This window comes from Narcine bancroftii, chromosome 6, assembly GCF_036971445.1.
Source record: "Narcine bancroftii isolate sNarBan1 chromosome 6, sNarBan1.hap1, whole genome shotgun sequence".
Taxonomy (NCBI): Eukaryota; Metazoa; Chordata; class Chondrichthyes; order Torpediniformes; family Narcinidae; genus Narcine; species Narcine bancroftii.
This window is the reverse complement of record NC_091474.1, coordinates 196,277,593-196,289,990: the sequence shown is the minus strand read 5'-3', so window position 1 is coordinate 196,289,990 and position 12,398 is coordinate 196,277,593.

Here is a 12,398-nt window from a genome sequence, read left to right as displayed (position 1 = left end):
CTTATATGGTGCAGTACAAATTGTTGGTTCACAGTAAATCCATATAAAAATTCTACAGTTGACGTCAATGAAATCAAACATAGTGTGGGTGATGAGCCACAAGAATATTTTCTAATCTATGAAGTACATGCAAGGCTAAATATGGAAGCAACAAATAAATCTCAACAAGGAACAACAATGCAAAGAATAATGACACTGAATAGAATTTCCAGCTAACCAGTTTCTTTCAGAAATAGAAGTCAGAACCTACAGTCTAGACAGAGTTTGAAACTAAACCAGAGTTTAATGATTATTATAGATTAAGATGGAGGAAACAGGAATCTGATAGAGATTAAACATGAACCAAACACTGAGTCTCAGTTAAAATTGAAATCTGATTATGAGACAGAGCTAACAAGAGCTTGACAGTAAGTGACATCAAACAAGATAGTGAGAAATAAAATGATACCTGAGTACGAGAGTGAAACTGAGATTAAGATAAATCTGTTGGAGGGTCTGACATTAAAATAATTCTTAATGCTAAAACTGCATTTAATACAGAATGAGAATGAAACTGATGCTAATTCTGAATTGGGCAGAAGGACTAATAATTAAATAGAATAATTAAATCATAGAGTTTTACAACACAAAACCTATTTGGGTCAACTGGTCCATGTCAACAGAGGTAGCCACATTTGCTTACATTTGAGCCATCTTCCTCAAAACGTTTCCTGTCCATGTTCTCGCCTAAATGCCCTTTGACTGTTGCATCTATCAGATTCCCTAGCAGCTTGCTTCACTGGCCTACCACCCTCGGTGTGAAAAAAGGTGCTCCGCAGATCTCCTTCAAACCTTTCCCTCTTACCTTAAACCGATGTCCTCTAGTGTTTGACTCCCCAACCCTGGGGAGGGGGGGTGGGGGGGGGTAAAAACATTATACGACTACGTTATTTATCTATGCCCCCTCATGATTTTATATACTGTACCCATGTAAGGTCAGAATCAGAATTTATTGTCATGAACATGGCACAAAATTTATTGTTTTGTGGCAGTGTCACAGTGCAAGTGTTTATATAAACAACCTTGCAAAATAAATAAAAAATAGTGCAAGGAAAAGTCAAACTAGGCAGCGTCTATGATTCATTGTTCATTCAAGAATCTGAAGCCAAAGGGAAAGAAGCTGTCCTTGTGCCACTGAGTGCTCATCTTCAGGCTCCTGTACCTTAATCCCGATGGTAGCAGAGTGAAGAGGGCATACTAGATGGTGGAGGCCCTTGAGGATAGAGGCTGCTTTATTAAGACACTGCCTCTTGTAGATCTCTGGTGCCTGTGATGTCACAGGCCAAGTTAACAACAATCTGGCATTTTATCTCATCCTGACCGTTGGTCCCTCTGTGCCAGGCAGTGATGTAACCAGCTAGAATGTCTCCATAGTACACCTGTAGAAGTTTTCAAGTCTTCAGTGACGTGCCAAATATACTCAAACTCCTCACAAAGTCTCACAAACTCCTCATCTCTCAATCGACTGTCCTCTTGGATGAAAAGTCCCGGCCTATCTAGCATCTTGTGATAACTCAAGCATCTAGTGCCAACAATATCCTTGTGAATCTCTTTTGCAAATCTTGACAGTGAGTCTAAGTGTTAAATGGTGGTGGCTCTGTGATTAAATCAAAGCTTCCTATGAATCTCACATCAAACCAGGAAATATTGGTGAATTGGAGATTAAATTGGAATTTGATCATTGGAATTAAACTAAGTAGGATCATTATTCTGACACTAAGATTAAATAATTTTTATTGAATTTGCACCAGAACCCTATTTACCACTATAGTAGGCTGTATCAAAAGGGGTGATAAGTCAACATACAGGAGGGAGACTGGAAACTTGGCAGGAAGGTGTACTCACTCAATATCACCAAGATCAAGGAAGGTTTATCTATTGTAAAAGGGATTAGCTGATTTTGCGTCAATATTAATTTTGGTATTTGGTCATTTGTTTTTTTTCCTTTCTAAATTAATCTTCTTCCATATATTGAGTAAATGATGCAATACTGGTGAGCTTTTATATCGTACCAGCTTTTCATCTCACTTATAAAGTATATGTTCCGGTACCTTCTCCCCTATTTTATCTAGCTCTATCTTAGTCCAATCTGGTTTTTCCCTTGTCTGATATTAATACTGACGCAAAATCAGCTAATCCCTTTTACAATAGATAACCTTTCCTTTAGAGTATGAGAGAGAAAAGGAATTAAAAGAATAGAAAATTGTTTTTTGGGAAATAATTTATTAACATTTGAACAAATGAAATACAAATATGGAATAACTCATGGTACAATGTTTGCATACCATCAACTGAAAGCCTACTTAAAGGATAAATTGGGAAACAGACTGAGATTACCAGAAGGAAGCAGCTTTGAATATGTGATTACAGACACAATGATAATTAAAAGATTTATAACAAACATGTACATCAAGCTGCAAGATAAGGAAAATGATGAAATAAGCTATAAACCCAAACAAAAGTGGGAAAAAGATTTAAACATAAAGATAAAAAATGAAACATGGGAAAAGTTATGCTCTGGAACTATGAAGAATATAATAAACACAAGGTTACGCATGATACAGTATAATTGGTTACACAGGTTATATATCACATCCCAAAAGTTAAATAAATGGGACCCAACATTATCAGATAGATGTTTTTGCTGTAAGAAGGAAATGGGAACAACAGTACATGATATTTGGGCATGTGAAAAAGTGAGTAAGTTTTGGGAAGATCTAAATCAGGTATTAAATAAAATCACAAAAAACAACATTCCAAAAAATCCAGAGATCTTCCTGCTAGGTAATATAAGAAGTAAAGAATTAGGCCTCAAACTGGATGAAGCACAAAAAATATTTATTATGATAGCCTTAGCAGTAGCAAAAAAATGTATAATGTCTACATGGAAATCAGAAGAGAGCCTGAGAGTACAGCAACGGTACATGGAAATGAATAAACGTATTCCATTGGAAAAAATAACATATAATTTAAAAAATAAAGTCACATTATTTGAGCAAATTTGTGAGCCGTACATGGAACATGACAGAGAGGGCTTGCCTCGGACCTCCACCCCCTAAAATGATAAGAAGACAAAACGACTTGATCCAGTGTGTAAAAGTAGATGACACATTTTTCTGGTTTATAAGAGGGAAATGTTTGTATGTATTTTGATTGATATGGTTCACTGTGTGAAAAATAAATAAAAAAATTAAAAAGAGATCAAGGAAGGGAAAACCAAAGGTATACGATCCAGTGATCACTGGGGGTGGAGAGGTGGAGAGGGTGAGCAAATTTAAATTCCTGGAAGTCACTATCATGGAGCATCTTTCCAGGACATACTAATGACAATGTGAAGAAAGCGTGTCAGTGCTTCTATATTCTCAGGAGTTTGCAGAGGTTCAGTATGTTATCAGAAACCTTAGCAAACTTCAACAGATGTGTTGAGGAAAGTATGTTACCGGCTGCATCATGGTCTGTTAGGGGAGCACTAATACTTTTGAGTGTAAATCCCTGCAAAAGATAGTAGATACAGTCCAGTACATCACAAGCAAAACTCTTCACACCATTGAGAAAATATACCTGGAATTCTGCTGTTGGAGTGCAGCAGAAATCATCTATGATCTTCACCACCCAGGACATACTCTGTCTCGTCGCTGCAATCAGGAAAGAGGTACACATGCCACAAGACCTGTATCTTCAGGTTTATGCACAACTGCTACCCCTCAACTATCAGAATCTTGAACAACAGACTCATTTGCATATTATTTATTACTGTATATTTATTTTCTGTAGTAGTGCAGTTTGCTTATATTTTTTTCTTCTTTAGAACAGTTTATAGTTACCAGTAATTAGAAATTCAACCTGGCCCTCATGAAAAAGAATCTCAGGTTGTATGTATTGTCATGCATGTTGTCTGACAATATATTTGAATTTTGCACTTTGAATTTTAATGAGGTGGAGATGAAATTGTTGCATGATAGATTACTAAACTAAACTGTTGCTTGATTGTGGGAATAAGATTAAACTGAAGACTGGTTGAGAAATTAAGATTAAATAGGTTCCTGATCATGAGGCTGAAATTAAATAGGTGCTTTATAGTGAGACTGAAACTGGATTCTGATAATGGGATTAAGATTGAACAGAAGTCTTAAACTGAGACTGAAAATGAGACTGAAATTAAAGGGAAGATTTTCACTGAGGCTGAGATTAACATAGATCCTAATTTTGAGACTGAAATTCAATATGTTAGTGAGACCTTGATTGAACTAGATTCTTGCAGCAAGACTGAGAATAACAGAGGTAAGAGACTGTTTCAAATTTAGAACCATCAATGAGTGGTCAGAAGAGACAATTACAGATTAGATCATTATTCTAAATCATCCATTGCGGTATTGTGACCTTGCAGTTCGTTTGCATTGTCCACTGTGAAATAATTTTTTTGATGTGACGAACTGGTGAGCATGTCCAAATCACTGAAAAAAACATATTGGCTATAATGTTTGAACAGTTATGCAAGGCAACAATATCTATGGAAATGGAAACTAAAAACATGAATAAAAATTGACCAATAATAGTACATGAGATAAAATGTCCTACACAAACCAATGCAGAAGCAATAGAAGGTGCTCCAATGTTGGTCTGAGTTATGCAAGAGTATATGGCATGAAAAGTACTGTGGTGAGAGGCATCACTGTTGTTCCAGTGGGAATCATTAAATGCAAGCCTAGAAAATCAGTTCAAAACAATGAGGAACTTCAAGCAAGATTATATAGCATCTGTTTACAAAGCTAAACAGAGTCAAGCAAACCAAATAAATGGTTGCTAAGCAGTGCCTCATTAGGAAGGTGATAAGTACAATTGAAAACCATAGAAGATAGGTCAATATAACATGGAAGTGGATGAGCAATGAGAGAAGTGCACTTGAGAGCACTTCTACCCCACTAGTGGTGATGGGAAATAATAATAATCACAACCTTAATGATGAATACTTAAGACATAGACATAAATATTGACATTGCTTCTAATTATTCAATAAAGAAAAGGAATATGTAGGACTAGAGGTTTGGTAAGGTGCTATTAGCAAGAAACTCGTAAAAATTGTGGACATATTTTGGTGAGATCATATGGACATCAAGATGAATGGATTGCTTTTGGGGCGTGGTGTATAGCCTGTGTAACCAATTATATTGTATCATGTGTAACCTCGTGTTTATTCTATTTCTCATAGTTCCGGAGCAGAGCTTTTCCCATGTTTCATTCTTTATCTTTATGTTTAGATCTTGTTCCCATTTTTGTTTGGGTTTACAGCTTGTTTCCTCATTCTCTTTCTCTTGCAGTTTGATGTACATGTTTTTTATAAATCTTTTAATTATCATTGTGTCTGTAATCACATAATCAAAATTGTTTCCTTCTGGTAACCTCAGTCTGCTTCCCAATTTGTCCATCAAATAGGTTTTCAGTTGGTGTTATGCAAACATTGTACCATGAGTTATACCATATTTGTCCTTAATTTGTTCAAAAGATAATAATTTATTTCCCAAAAAACAATTTTCTATTCTTTTGATCCCTTTTCTCTCCCATTCTCTAAAGGAAAGGTTATCTATTGTGAAAGGAATTAGTTGATTTTGCGTCAATATTAGTTTTGGTAGTTGATAATTTGTTTTATTCCTTTCTGAGTGAATCTTCTTCCAAATGTTGAGCAGAGCCCCAAAAGTTAAATAAATGGGACCCAACAGTATCAGACAGATGTTTTCGTTGTAAAAACGAAACGGGAACAACAGTACATGCAATTTGGGCATGTGAGAAAGTGGAAAAGTTTTGGGAAGATCTAAACCAGGTATTAAATAAAATCACAAAAAGCAACATACCAAAAAACCCAGAGATCTTTCTTTTAAGTAATATAAGAAGTAAAGAACTTGGCCTCGATTTGGATGGAGCACAAAAAAGATTTATTATGATAGCCTTAGCTGTAACAAAAGAGTGTATTATGTCAACCTGGAAATTAAAAGATAGCCTGAGAATACAGCAATGGTACATAGAAATGAATAAATGTATTCCATTGGAAAAAGTAACATGTAATTTAAGAAATAACATCACAGTATTCGAACAAATTTTGGAACCGTACATGGAACACAACAGAGAAGTCCTACCGCGGACCTCCACCGCCTAAAATGACAGAAGGAGAAGAAGGCGAAATGAACTGACCCAGTGTGTAAAAGTAGATTTCACAATTTTCTTGTTTATTTTCATTGTGTGATGACATTGTTTAATGGGTTTAATGTATCATATATGTTGAACGTTGAGTGAGTGGGGAGGTGGGGGTGAAGGAGGGAAGGAAGGGAGGGGGAAAAAGGGGAGAAAATGACACTGTATATTCAAGAGGGAAATGTTTGTGTGTAATTTGGTCAGTATGGCTTTCGCGCTAACAGAGGAACCACTGACATGGTCTTTGCCCTCAGACAGCTCCAAGAAAAGTGTAGAGAACAAAACAAAGGACTCTACATCACCTTTGTTGACCTCACCAAAGCCTTCGACACCGTGAGCAGGAAAGGGCTTTGGCAAATACTAGAGCGCATCGGATGTCCCCCAAAGTTCCTCAACATGATTATCCAACTGCACGAAAACCAACAAGGTCGGGTCAGATACAGCAATGAGCTCTCTGAACCCTTCTCCATTAACAATGGCGTGAAGCAAGGCTGTGTTCTCGCACCAACCCTCTTTTCAATCTTCTTCAGCATGATGCTGAACCAAGCCATGAAAGACCCCAACAATGAAGACGCTGTTTATATCCGGTACCGCACGGATGGCAGTCTCTTCAATCTGAGGCGCCTGCAAGCTCACACCAAGACACAAGAGAAACTTGTCCGTGAACTACTCTTTGCAGATGATGCCGCTTTAGTTGCCCATTCAGAGCCAGCTCTTCAGCGCTTGACGTCCTGCTTTGCGGAAACTGCCAAAATGTTTGGCCTGGAAGTCAGCCTGAAGAAAACTGAGGTCCTCCATCAGCCAGCTCCCCACCATGACTACCAGCCCCCCCACATCTCCATCGGGCACACAAAACTCAAAACGGTCAACCAGTTTACCTATCTCGGCTGCACCATTTCATCAGATGCAAGGATCGACAATGAGATAGACAACAGACTCGCCAAGGCAAATAGCGCCTTTGGAAGACTACACAAAAGAGTCTGGAAAAACAACCAACTGAAAAACCTCACAAAGATAAGCGTATACAGAGCCGTTGTCATACCCACACTCCTGTTCGGCTCCGAATCATGGGTCCTCTACCGGCACCACCTACGGCTCCTAGAACGCTTCCACCAGCGTTGTCTCCGCTCCATCCTCAACATCCATTGGAGCGCTCACACCCCTAACGTCGAGGTACTCGAGATGGCAGAGGTCGACAGCATCGAGTCCACGCTGCTGAAGATCCAGCTGCGCTGGATGGGTCACGTCTCCAGAATGGAGGACCATCGCCTTCCCAAGATCGTATTATATGGCGAGCTCTCCACTGGCCACCGTGACAGAGGTGCACCAAAGAAAAGGTACAAGGACTGCCTAAAGAAATCTCTTGGTGCCTGCCACATTGACCACCGCCAGTGGGCTGATAACGCCTCAAACCGTGCATCTTGGCGCCTCACAGTTTGGCGGGCAGCAGCCTCCTTTGAAGAAGACCGCAGAGCCCACCTCACTGACAAAAGGCAAAGGAGGAAAAACCCAACACCCAACCCCAACCAACCAATTTTCCCTTGCAACCGCTGCAATCGTGTCTGCCTGTCCCGCATCGGACTGGTCAGCCACAAACGAGCCTGCAGCTGACGTGGACTTTTTACCCCCTCCATAAATCTTCGTCCGCGAAGCCAAGCCAAAGAAAAGAAAAAAAAAAAAAAAAGATGGTTCATAGTGTGAAAAATAAAAAATAAAAATTAAAAAGATGAATGGATTGCATGGTCTTACATAAAATGTGAGAGGCTATTGATTGTATGACTAGTTATGTGAACAAACAAACTCTGCAAGGAAAATACTAGATGATGGAATTGGGGGTGGATTCAAAATCTGAATCCTACACCACCAGACACATCTTCCCTTCTCATCCTCTCTCCAGTCTTCTGCAGGGACCACTCCTCATCCACTCCTCTCTTCCCACCAATTGTCATCTTGGCACCTTCCCCTATGATCACAGTAGGTGTTCCACTTGCTTCACATCTTCTCCCTCACCACCATTCGAGGTCCCAAACAGTTCTTCCAAGTGAAGCAACACATCACTTGTGAATCTGTAGGGGCCATCTACTGCATCCGATGCTCCAATTGTGATCTCCTCTGCATCGGAGTGTCTGGATACAGACTGGAGACTGCTTCTTTGAGCACCTCAGCTCTGTCTTTCACAATAGCACAGATCTCCCAGTGCCACCTATTTCAATTCCACATCCCATTCCCTTGCCAAAATGCCTATCCATGGTCTCATGCACTGCCTCACAGAAACCACTTGCAAATTGGAAGAACAACACCTTATCTTCCGCCTGGACACCCTCCAATCAGATGGCATTAACAATGACCTCCAGTTTCCATCAGTCTCCCACCCATCTTTCCCTATCTCTCCTTTACTCTAGCTCTGTCTCTCTCTTCCCTTTTCCCTTTGTCTAATTTCATAGAGCCAAAAACTACACCCATCCCCCAATGAATTCTCACCTTTCCTCTCTCCTGGCCTCTTATCACATCCAATTAACATATTTTGTCTGTTGGTCTGTATTCCTCCCTCTGCCATTCTTCCCTTTTCAATAGCCTTTTAATATAGGTACCTTACCTGCTTTTTGCTCATACCTTGAGGAAGGGCTCAGGCCCAAAACATCAGTCATATATCTTTATCTCCAATGGACACTGCAAGATGTTTCTCCAGCATTACTGTGGTTTGACTACAATTGCAGCATCTGCAGACTTTTGTGTTTTACTATATCCTACATCATCCTGTTCAAATAAATTTTTGAGACAATATGAAGATATATTTAAGAATTCAAAGCAAAAAAAAAACAATCTGCTGAAGGAATTCAGCAAGTTGAGCAATCCCAGTGGGAGAAAAAGAATGGTCAGCATTTCTGATCAGATTTCGACATCTGGATCGATGTGCTGAGTTCCTGCAGATTATTTTTTTCCTTCCAGATTCCAGCATTTATAGTCTCTCATGTGTCTCCAATTTAAGAATTCATACACATGTGTTCAAGTGCTCCAACGTCACATCAAAAATGTTCAACTCTTGTAAACCAACTATTACTAGCCCCTTCCCCTTCCCACCTCCACCCCCACCCCCACACACACCAGCACCCCCCACCCCCCAAATATGCTGAAATCTCAGGTAGAAGAAGAGCTAAGCAAACTAAAGTGACATATTGCTCTGGGGAAAAAATTCTGAAACATAACACCCATCATGGTGGTAGCTATTGGCAAGTAAGGCAGCACGGATGGCGTAGCGGTTAGTGCAGTACCTTTACAGCGCCAGCAATTGGGACAGACTGAGGTTTGAATTCCACACTGGCAATAAGGAGTTTGTATTTTCTCTCCGTGTCTGCATAGGTTTTCCTGGAGGCTCCGATTTCCTCCCACCATTTAAAACGTACCAGGGGTGTAGGTTAATGGGGCGTAAATTGGGCGGCACAGACTCGTGGGCCGAAATGGCCTGTTACCATGCTGTGTGTCTAAATTTAAATTTAATATGACCATCTGGCTCTGGCAAGATTATAAATGACAATTAAAACACTTTCCACAGTGTTGAATCCTCTTCAACAAATAGTAAAGAAAATTGAAGCATAGTTAGTAAGTAAAAGATCAGTAAAGGCTGCAGGATCTTGGCATAAAAAAGCACTAAGTTCTTCTTGATACATCATGACATGGAATGTGCACTACAATTTACTCTGTAAGTAAAAATGGTGATCATTATGAGCTTCCTGCAAACAGGTTACGAGCCATGTTATGTGAACACTGAAGAAAACAATGCTCAGATCAAGATGCAGCAGCTGGTGATAAATTGGAAAAAATAAAATTCCACGATTTCTTTCTGGGAGACCATTTCAACTAATTACAGGGCAGAGACCATTTCTGGCCATTCTCCATGAGTAATCTGCCGCACTCATGCGGCAACATTAAAAGTGTTGAGGTGGGTATCCTCTTAAATCGACATAAATATAACATGGAGTACAAAATAAGCAAAATATAGCAGATGGCTTTTTAAATTATGTGACAGAAGCACAAAAAAAAACAAAATTTACATTGTGAAGTCGTGCAAAACAATGGTGGAAATAGCTGGAGACACCTAAAATAATCTGATTTTGAGGCAAATGTTAAGAGAAAACTGGAGCAATTTCATTGCAGTTGTTCTAAATTGTCTACCAACCATTGTTGCATAAAATGAGGGCATGGGAAAATGATACTGAAAGATAGACAGTGTAAAATTGCAGAAGAACTCCATGCAGAATACCAGGTGCAGAGAATGTGACGAACATAATGGCTGGAGGATTAGCTTTTCGCTTGGTGTTGATAAATAAATGGAAAATTTTGACTGTAAATGTACAGTATGTCAGGAGCATCATCTCAGATCACTGTTCAAAATATGCAAACAGACTACAAGACCATTCTGACAGGACCTTATAGATTTTTGTAAACAAGCAGTGTATACCTCCTTATTATTAATCTTTCTTCTTCTTTGGCTTGGCTTCGCGGACGAAGATTTATGGAGGGGTAATGTCCACGTCAGCTGCAGGCTCGTTTGTGGCTGACAAGTCCGATGCGGGACAGGCAGACACGGTTGCAGCGGTTGCAGGGGAAAATTGGTGGGTTGGGGTTGGGTGTTGGGTTTTTCCTCCTTTGTCTTTTGTCAGTGAGGTGGGCTCTGTGGTCTTCTTCAAAGGAGGTTGCTGCCCGCCGAACTGTGAGGCGCCAAGATGCATGGTTGGAGGCGAGATCAGCCCACTGGCGGTGGTCAATGTGGCAGGCACCAAGAGCTTTCTTCTGGCAGTCCTTGTACCTCTTCTTTGGTGCACCTCTGTCACGGTGGCCAGTGGAGAGCTCGCCATAGAACACGATATTATTAATCATCAACCATCTAAAGCACACATGTCAAACTCAGGCCCGCGGGCCAAATTTGGCCCGTGATATAATTATATTTGGCCCGCAAGATCATATCAAATATGTATTAGAGCTGGCCCACTATCCGCCGCGCCAGTATAGCGCATGCACAGCTAATACTACAAGTCCCAGAATGCTTTGCAAATGCTTTGGCGTCAGCCCGCTAATCGCCCCCACCTCCTCTCTTTACTTTCATTAGCATCTGCGACCTGTCGCCCAACTCACATGTAATAAACCCTTTACGAAAAATGGCCAAACGAAAGACAGAAAACAGGACCTTTCAAGACAGGTGGGAGGCAGACTACATGTTCATCATTTTAAAAGACAAACCTGTTTGTCTTGTGTGTGAAGCCAGCGTGTCTGTAGTTAAAGAATATAACATACGACGACACTATGAAACGAAACACCAGGACAGGTATAAGGATCTGAACGAGAAGCAAAAGCTCCAGAAGGTGGAGGAGATGAAAAGAAGTCTGGTTTTACAGCAAATTTTATTTTATATTTTATTTCTCATTTGTTAATGCTTCTTCTGGAAAGAGTTTAACCAAAACTATTATTAAACATTTATTTTAATAAGAAAAAGTTTAACATTACATATGTTGAAAGAAGAGAAAACATGCAGATGTTGTTGAAAATTTTCAATAAATATTTAGTTTGGCCCACGACTTAGTCCAAGTTTTTAATTTTGGCCCTCTGTAAATTTGAGTTTGACACCCCTGCTCTAAAGTGATTGGGATTACTGCTGAAGAATATATGAAAGAGGAACTCAGATCTTTGCTATATACACATATATTGTATCCTGGAGGAAATAACAATAGATAATGGTCGACTGTTCAGATCTTTCAATTGAATATTTTTTAAAGTGTAAAGGAATAAAACAGTTCCATGCTCCACTGCTCCTACCATTCAAATTCAAATGGAGAAGTCAGAAGTTCAGTTTGCACAGTAAAAGAAACATTGAAGAAGCAGATCATGGAGAGTCAATCAAACATTGCCATGAAACAACATACAGTGTTTCTTCTAAATTAGAGAATATTGCCACAATCCAGAATAATCTCACTGTTGCAGAAAAGTTGATGCACAGATGACTCAGCATGCAGTTGGGTCATGATTATTCAGTTTAGAGGGGAGAAAATGAAGGAAAGCAGTTGAAATAAAGCAAGCATCACAGCACAGGATATGAGGAGGGGGTGCCAGGCTCGTGGGATGGAAGGCCTGTTACTGTGCTGAATGTCTAAATAAATAAAAAGAGAAGCAATTTAGTC